Below are 9,681 nucleotides of genomic sequence, written 5' to 3' on the forward strand. Positions count from 1 at the left end.
TGATAAATGTACCCCATCTGACCTAAAATAGTGGGCATTCTCCAGAACCAAAAGAGGGTGCCTGATTACAACACCCCCTGCAGCCGACACCAACTTAGCCACTGCAATATTTATCTTCTTTCTGGCTTTGTTCAAAGCAACCACATCTACAGACCCTCTCCAATTAAAACGGGGTACAATTTCTGACCATGCTAAATGTACCCCCGGCCAATGGGACAACACCCTATCCAAATCCTCTCTGACTCTCAGTATCAACTCGATGCCTTTGATCTGACCTACATCATTACCTCCGAAATGTATAATCAACCAATCAGGATGGCCCCATTGCTTCTCATGGTCAAAAAGCAGACCCAAAAGGGAATCCCAATGCAATCCTCGAACTCCTAACCATCTCACTGTGCGGCCTCCCTTTAGCATACCCGCTCTTTTAGCTAGGGGGTGTCTTTCAGCCCAAAACATATAGGAATGGCCCACCAGCCATACTTGCTCCGCAGAGCCCGTGGATTCTGAAAAAGAAAACACCTAACCGTCAGATAATGTACTTGTGAACCCAAAACCAATGTAAACGTAAACACATGCGACATACAATGTTAGTACATAAACCCAGGCGAAGGAGAAAACTTAAAAAACCTCCCGTGGACCACTTGTATAGCCAATTGTAATTAAGGCCCCCGCGGAGGAAAAATTAAAAAAATCCCTTCACACCCCCAGTTTTGGGTAAGCAGCGTTTCTGGGTTGGCGCAACAGACGCAACATCACAACTTATCGCAACGAACATAACTTTTAAAAGCAGCTGATTTCCACCTCCCCATCTGCTGAATAGCAGCCACTGGCATTCCTTCAGCCGCAGCGCATGAGGCAGCGCCGATGCGAAACGAGTGAGTACCATAGTCCTCACTCTTCAAGCCCAACGCAAGCAAACATTTCCTAAAAACCGCCGCAAACTGAAATTTCGTAAGAGGGGAAGAATCTACATGAACTAAAAATTGGCATCCCCCCGCCGGCTTCGCTTGACTGTAAAGGCCCCCGAGGCGCAAAGGGCAGATGTCGGGTATGGCATGAGATTTAAGGGAAACCCACTTCCCACGGCCAGTCTGATCCGTTTTAGAATGGGGAATTTTACACAAAACTGATTCTTTTTTAATCAGCACGTTTCTGGACAGCAATCCGGTGACCTCCGAACATTTATTAACTGCCACCAGCTCGCTGACCCGAAAGGCCCCGAAAAAAGCAAATGAAAAAGCACACCGGAAAAGCAAGGCTTCAAAATCATTCGCAGCCACCGATGGCAATATCGACATAAGGTCCTGAAGCAACCTTAAATCAATGGGCCTGCGGTCATCCGCAGAAACAGGTCTATCTCTGGCCCAACCTTTTAGAGCCCTAGATAGCACAAATGTCTTGGTGGGATCAGGTCTCTTGTAAAACTTAGAGTAAAAGGAAATGCCGGCTAACGCAGCAGCCATGGCTGCCCTAGATCTACCCCTTTCGTAGTGACCCCAAACAAACGCTAACAAGCAATCCTCCTGTGACTTACCCGCATCCCCATACTTAACCCTGTAAGCCTCCCAGTCCTGCCACGCAGATGTGTATGCCCGTAATGTAGATGGTGCCAAGGATTTACGCGCCAGTCCAGCTATGCCTGCTCGATAATCTGCCAGACACAAGGAGGACATGTTAAGCCAATAGGGGCAGCCCCAGGTACCAAAATGCGAAACCTAGAAAAATGGAAACGTGACAAAGCATCCGGTATGTCATTCTCCACCCCTGGTACGTGTTCTGCTGAAAAATTTATGTTAAACTGCAAACACCTCAGCATCAAATGCCTCAGAAGCCTCAAAGCCTCAGGGGAAGATGAGCGCTGATTGTTAACAGCGTGTACTACCCCCAAATTGTCACATCGAAATACGATGCTCTGATTCACCAATCTGGTAGCCCAAAGCTCCACAGCCACAATTATTGGAAATAACTCCAGCAACAACAGATTGGCTGTGAAACCCCGTGCAACCCATGACAGCGGCCAACGCGCCACACACCATTCCCCTTGAAAAAATGCTCCGAAACCCATAGAACCAGCCGCATCAGTAAATAATTGCAAAGTGGAATTAAGAACCCTAGAAGAAGGCCATATGAGTTCCCGGTTAAAATTTGACAAAAAGAAAAACCACACTCGCAGATCATCCTTTATTTCAGTAGAGAGGCGAATGGTATGATGCGGCTTTAGCACACCTGCCATTGATTTCTCAAGCTTACGGCAAAAAATCCACCCCACAGGAATAATTCAGCAAGCAAAGTTAAAAAAGCCTAAAAGGGATTGCACCTGCTTCAACCGGAACCTATCTAGCTGCAAACATTCCTCTATTTGCTCCAAAAGCTTCTGGACCTTATCTGCCGGGAGGCGGCAGCATCCTGCCCTGGTATCGACTTCGATACCCAAATAGGACAAACAAGAAGTGGGGCCCTCTGTCTTTTCCTGAGCAACTGGAACCCCCAAAACATGAAACAACGAGCTGGCTGAAAACAAAATTTCTTGACAAATCTTGCAGTTTCCTGGACCTATAAAGAGAAAATCGTCTAGATAATGGGCAACACCATGATGACCTGTGCCCACGACAATGCACCAGTGAAGGAAAGTGCTGAATTTCTCAAAATAGGCACAAGAAACAGAACACCCCATGGGCAGACATTTATCCACGTAGAACTTACCCTCCAACTTAAAACCCATATAACGCATGGAATCGGGGTGTAGTGGCAGTAGTCGAAAAGCCGACTCGATATCTAACTTTGTCATCAACGCCCCATGGCCAAAACTGCGAATCAAACATAGTGCGTCGTCAAACAACTGATACCACACCCTGCAAAGCTCCTCTGGAATGGCGTCGTTGACAGAGCCCCCGCGTGGGTGAGACAGATGTTGGATTAAACGGAATTTGCCGGGTACTTTCTTGGGCACCACCCCCAGGGGGGAAATGCACAAACCCGGCAGGGGTTCTGTATCAAAAGGACCGCACATACGTCCTAATTGAACCTCCGTATCCACTTTCTGCCGCACCACCAGCGGTAACTCCCTCGCCGACCTGAGATTTCTGCGAGCAACTACTTGAAAGGCAACGGAAATGGGTAAACGAAAACCTAAATGAAAACCTTCAAACAAAAACTCAGCATCATCCCGCAAAGGATAACGCGCCAACCACTTACTAAGTTCTTTCAAAATAATGGGTGTTGGCGCCCTATTTATTAGCCCCAGCGCTCTCCCGCTGCTCCGAATGGGAAGCACCACCCCCGCCCTTGCAATCCTTGGCTGGGTGTCCTCCCCCACAATTGCGACATGAGTGGTGAAAACGACAATTCGACCCTCTAGTGCATTTCCCATCATTAAAGGCAAAACATTTACCTGTTGCCGTGTACCCTGAGCCGCCCTTCCCTACTCCGCTCGGCTTCTTATACTGACTCTCTGATGGGTTTTTATTATTTTGGGTTACCTCTAGCCACACTTCCACGTCTTTTACCCCTAAAGGCATGACCAAATCTCTCCAAACATAACCCCGAGAAGCCAAGAACATATCGTGAACGAGATAAATGTATTTAAGCATGTTCATGTGCTCTCCAGGCCTAGTTTCAAGGTAACAAGCCGCAAACACTAAAACACCCCTCATCCAATGATGACTACTACGAAAAGCATTCTCCCCAATGCCACCTGTCTTTTTGGCCTTCTCACAATCCTGTCTCATGTCATCCGTGAGAGTAAACATGTCAATATATTTCCCCTTTCTTATCTTTTCCCGTATTCTTTTCCTTAAACCCCTCGTAATAGCCGTATTGGCGCAATGCACCATATCAGAATATGGTGGCACTTCCGCAGGCGCAGCTGTTTTCCGAGGACCCTTGCTCTTTGCCGCTTTCTTGACTATGCGATGCGCAATCAATTTTGCTAATTTCCGCGGGCGTTTAGGGGACCCCGACGACTCACTGCTAGTAGATGAATCGGACGAATAACTGTCATTGGAAATCTGTGCAGATGTATGCTCACCTGTTCCTGAAGGGCCTGGAAGCTCCGAATCCTCCGATATAACTCCTGCCGTCCCCGCAGTCTTGCTCCCTGATGCCGTAACTTCATCCCAAGACACGGTCCTCTTTCTCCGCACCACCGCTTCTGATACCGCAGCAGCTGCTGAAACACTAGGAAGAACATCGGGTGTGGCAAAAGACATGTTAACATCCACGGATGACACTGACTCAACAACTGGTGTTGGGGGAGGGGAAGGGGGAGGTGGGGTCGGAGGGATGGGAGGCGCCTGCGATGCAGTAACCGGAACAGTTTGACTCAATATGGAAACGAGGCTAAAATAAGGAGCGGAAACTACTGGTGATTGAGGCAAATTCTGCTGCAGAGTGTTTGGCGAGGGGTATGCTGTCAACCAGGAAACGGGTGAAGCGTAAGCAGGGTGCCAGGAGCCATATGGGCTAAGTGGCAGTTGTGCCCCAAAAAGACTCAGCTGACCATAAGGAATTTGGCTAAAAGTAGGGGCCGAGGGGGTGTAGGAGGGGTAAGAAACTGTCATGGGGGGGAAAACGGAATGCTGGGGAAAAACATGGTGCGCGCCTAATGACCAAGTGGTTTGCACGGCGTGTGGAGAGGAAACCACCGAAGCTTATTGCGAACTGATCGCATGCGACCCTGACATCTGGGAAAACGGCTGCCGAGCTGTACTGACAGCAGGCACGGCCTGAAAAAGAGGGGCATTAACAGGCAAAGTATTAACAGCATAACCCGCAAAATTATTATGCGAGTTTAAAACAGTGGGCTGATGGTGCACACTATACCCTGCTGACCATGAGCTTGCAGTGCTCATGGCCTGCAAATACCCAGCTGAACCAGCAGGTGGCACCCTATTCAAGCATCTGACAGGCTCAGCCATCCCAGGAGCTGCAGAGCTGTCCCTCGCAGCCCCTAAAATGGCGCCTGTAGAGGTAGCGGCTGGCAAGGGCCCTGAGACCTCCGCAGAGAGGCCAGGGGTCCCCACGCCACTTGCCGCTTTATTACTTATAATTTGCACAGCCGGGGATTCCCTATCCCCGGCATGCGCCTCGTCACATGACTCTGCTCCCGCCCCAGCGTCCACCGCGCTGCCAGGGAGGACTCCCGAGCCGGGATGGATGCCAGGACTGCCGGAAGGTAAGTCCAGCAGCGGCGTTACCGCTGCCGGGGATTCTCCATCCCCGACTCGCGGGGGGTCATCACCTCCCTCCGCCGGCGCGGGAACACACGCTCGACTTGAGCGCGCGCCCGGGACACCAGGCACCACCGCCGCACGCACTGGCAGCAGGGGCCCGGAGAAGGGAAAATGGGGAGCTGCCTCACCTTCTGCTTGAAAAACGGGTTGCACTCCGGCGGGCTCCCCAGGTGAAGGAGGGCCCACCAAAAACACAGGCCGGCGATAGCCTGCGGCCGCGAGTGGGCGGGCTGCTTCCGCTAAACGGAGGGGAGGGGGTGCTGAACGTTTGGGACGGGGCATCTGTAGGAATAAAAAGGAAAAGGAGTGGTGAAGTAGAGCAGACAGGGGGGGTGTGGGGAGGGGGGCTTAAAAGATGTTTGGGATAAAATTAACTAAAGAAAAATGTAAGATACAATATTAAATGAACAAGAAGGTTACTAAAAGTGATAAAGGAAAATGAGGCTTAAACAGTAGAGGACAGAAAAGCTGGCACAACTCCTGAGGTAATACAAGAGCGATGCAGGTTTGACTTATCTGCTTCCAACTGAAAAAGAGGCAGAACCTTATTCAAATTCCTCCTTAAATAGTACAACTTAAATGTACACGCCCCTAACTACCTTAATTGGCTAACCCTAAATGATAACCAAATACCTCACAAACTAGAATCTGCCTAGCAACAGCTTCTTTAGGCTACCCATCACAAATAATGTAGAACTCTTAAACAGTCTCCGGCTTAGGCATCCCTCGTCTAGTCTAATTTCCTTTTCTTGTTCATTCAAATTTGATGCAATCATTATTAAGCTTCTTGTTTGATATGGTGAAAGATAGCCTGATCAGGCCTACAGTATGTGTGCTGTATTGCTGTGAATTATCTTTGAGTGAATAGCTTTTCCATTTTTGACTTTTATGAAAGTAGGCTGCAATCTTTGCAAAACCAAATTTCATCAAATTTGAATGTATTTATTTTGTATTATTACATCAAAAAGAACATTGTCATTGTATATGGGCTGGGGAACCAGAAAATATAACAGAAATACAATTATTTTTACTGAAGGGATCGACTAGAGATTGACACTCAGCGTATTCCCTAATTTATTTTTTTGCTTTTCAGTAGGCTGTAATGTGATAAATATGCTTCAGCATTATGAAAGCTTGGTCTTGGGGAGTATAAAGGATTTAAGGATATTATCATTAATCTATATGAGGACTTGTTCTTTAACTAAAAGATAGCCATATCGCAGCTTATTGAAATAACAAATTGCAATATAACTGGCTGATAATATACTGATGAATTAATATGAAGATTGTCAATTTTCTCATGAGGGAACAACATTCAGAACAAGTTTTAGAATGTATGAAGCTATTGCAAGATGCTAAGAAATCACATGGGTACGTTCTATAAAGTGGAACAAACTAGAAGTTTATCAGGGAAGAATATTAAAGTAATGGTAATAAACAACGGATTCTCCCAATACTACTGAATTCAACATCAGGAACAAAAAAAATTGCTTGGTTTAATGCCTCTATCTGCTATCTACAATTTTTGCCTAACTGGTGGCTTTCGCCTTGTATTACTAGTCTTCCGCAGTGCTTTTTTTTTCTATGAAAAAAGGTGCCGGTCCTTACCTCAAGAAACAAGTTGATAAAAGATTTATAGGGTACTATTCATTAAGCTATGGAGAGAGATGCTGATTGGTTGTTAATTTATCTCTCTCCACTTTATCTGACACTTTACAGGCTGTCGGCCTGATACAGACCCGGACGTATGCATCCGCTCGCAGGCATTCGATGGTTTCCTACCGCGCATGCGTCCGTGCCATTATGCGCATGTTCGGCCTTAACTTTGCGGGCAGTTTTTCTTCGCTCATACGGCCAGCGAGCAGAAAGGGAGGTATGAAACTAGATTGACAGGATGGTCCGTTTGTGGGTGGTGATGGGAGTGGAGATGTAAAATGCAGGCGTGTCACGCCATTTTTAGGGCGTACATCTATTATCTGCTGCGAGTGACATTAAAGAGTGGAAGTAGTGATACGTCACTGTGTGGGCAGGTTTTAATTGTGCCTGCTCGTTCAGATTGTGGTAGGGTATGGGATCTCGCAAAGACAATAGTAGTTTCGTAGCTAACCAAGTGGAACGATGTTACTAGTGATTTTTCAATTTCTTAGGCACAATCCAATCACCTAATAATTGGCAAGCTTGTTGCTAATAAAATGTTTAATTACCTGTTGATTAGCTTACTTACGTTCACATGTTTGAATGTGCTGGTTTTGCTTAAGTTTTCATTTGTTCTACGATGTTTAAAGTGTTTGTTCTGGCTTTTTAATTTTTTTTTTATTTTTTACTTTTCCCTTGGATTAATAAGTATGAATGTTTTAATGAGTAACATTTAGACAGATGTAAATTAAATTTCGGACAAATTTTTTTTTTTTTGGTTTTAATTGCATTACAATTGATAAATTTAACCATTTCACATCATAGTTTTTAAAAAACAAAAGCAAATAGAAAAAACAAAATAGAAACAAACAAACAAATTTAAACAGGAGGAAGGAGATGGAGGTTGGGTTGACCATCAAATATGGGGCAAGCACAGAAAGGGAATCTGGGACAGTTAGCCAGTGCTATTTTCTTCTTTTGGCGTGCTTGGGCTGATTTTGAGGCTGGCCACGAGCCGATTGCCGGGTGGCACGACGGTTGGCCTGGCCAGAGCCAGATGGAATTGGCTCTGGACTAGGCATAGGACTAGGCATATTTAGTGTGCTGGCTGATGGTGTGCCAGAGGTGGTGGGCCTAGATGGTCTAAAGGAAGGGAGTGTGGCTCTGACATGGGCAGGTGGATGGCCTGCTCCAGGGCAGTAGTGATCCTGGCATCGGCCGCAGCAGATGCATCCAGGGCATACGCCACCTGCAGCAGAGTGGACTCCATCCTCATCAGGATCTTAGTATTGTTGTTTGTTTAGCCAATTAGTTCTGTGAGGAGGGCCATGGGCTATGAGGGAGGTGCCCCAGGAGTGGCCTCCACAGGGTCCACAGGTGGATCCATTGGTTCCTCCACTGCGGAGCCAACAAATCTGCTGCGGCCAGAGCTCACCTCTGGAACAGACTTTTCCTCCTCTGTGCCTGTAACGAAAAAAATAACAATAGTTGCTTTTTTGTTTTTTTTACAATACCATTTGTCGAGTACAGTTTTTATTGTTAAAATTTTGACACGCAAACACCTTCTCTACCTGCACACACCCCTGTGCCAGCTCCTCCAAATCCATCAACTCTAGCGACAATGGGGTGGGCCCACCACCCACCACCACCACCTGTCCCACCTGCATGCCTAGCCCTATCAGCGAGCTTCTGTTTCAGCCAATATTTGAAGTCGCTACATCTGTTTATGAATGTGATTTGTTAATTTTTTCATCACATTTTTTGTTTGGGTAAAACATTGTTTAGTTCATTAACGTACCACCTTTTCACTTCATTTGTTGACCAGTTGTAGTCTCCTGCCAGATTCACAGCACTGGCTAGGTTATCCCAGATTTTCCACTTTTGTGATTCCCCCATATTTCTTGGTGCATGTGTAATTTGGTCCAGGCACATCTTATTCACATCTCCCCTACAAATGCTCTCTCTCTATCCTGTGCCCTCTGGAATGCCAGGTCAGTCTGTAATAAACTGGTCCCCATTCATGACCTTTTCATCTCCAACTCCATACATCTCCTAGCCATTACTGAAACCTGGATTTCACCCTCTGACACCACTTCTCCTGCTGCTCTCTCCTCTGGGGGCCTCACCTTCTCCCACACCCCCCGGCCTCGGGGTCACCATGGGGGTGGTGTTGGGGTCCTTCTATCCGCCAATTACTCCACCAGCTAATACCCTCTGAACCATCCCTTACATTCACCACATTTGAGGTTCATGCTATTCACCCCTTCCAATCAGTAAACCTCAGAGTAGCTGTCATTTACCGTCCCCCTGGCTCTCCCTCCAAATTTCTTGATAACTTTGCTTCCTGGCTCCCTCACTTTCTCTCCTCAGATATTCCCTCCATTATCCTAGGTGATTTTAATATTCCTATTGACATTCCCACAGAATCCTCTGCTGCTAAACTCCTTACCCTCACCTCTTCCTTTGGTCTTGCCCAATGGACCTCATCACCCTCCCATGTGAGTGGGCACTCCCATGTGAGTGGGCAATCACTTGACCTGGTCTTTACTCACTGTGATATCTCTGATTACTCCAATTCCCCATTCCCCCTCTCTGACCATCACCTTCTCTCTTTTAACTTATCCCTCTCTCCTTCCCCTCCTTTACCTCCTAAGGCTACCATTACTAAGCGTAACATTGAGGCTATTGACACTGTTGGTGTTTCCTCTCTGCTGGAATCACTTCTTTCACCTATCCCTTCTCTCTCTTGTCCTGCCACTTCCTTGTACATTGCCTCCCTTACTTCTGCTCTTGACTCTGTTGCTCCGGCAAT

General features: G+C 46.9%; 1 pseudogene; it reads right to left on the reverse strand.

Moving 5' to 3' along the window:
* Positions 1-1,636: 1,636 nt before the first annotated feature.
* LOC148522811 (uncharacterized) lies at positions 1,637-8,801 on the reverse strand (annotated as a pseudogene).
* Positions 8,802-9,681: the final 880 nt, after the last annotated feature.

This window comes from Taudactylus pleione, unplaced genomic scaffold (genome assembly GCF_031769625.1).
Source record: "Taudactylus pleione unplaced genomic scaffold, aTauple2 ptg000138l, whole genome shotgun sequence".
NCBI classification, from domain to species: domain Eukaryota; kingdom Metazoa; phylum Chordata; class Amphibia; order Anura; family Myobatrachidae; genus Taudactylus; species Taudactylus pleione.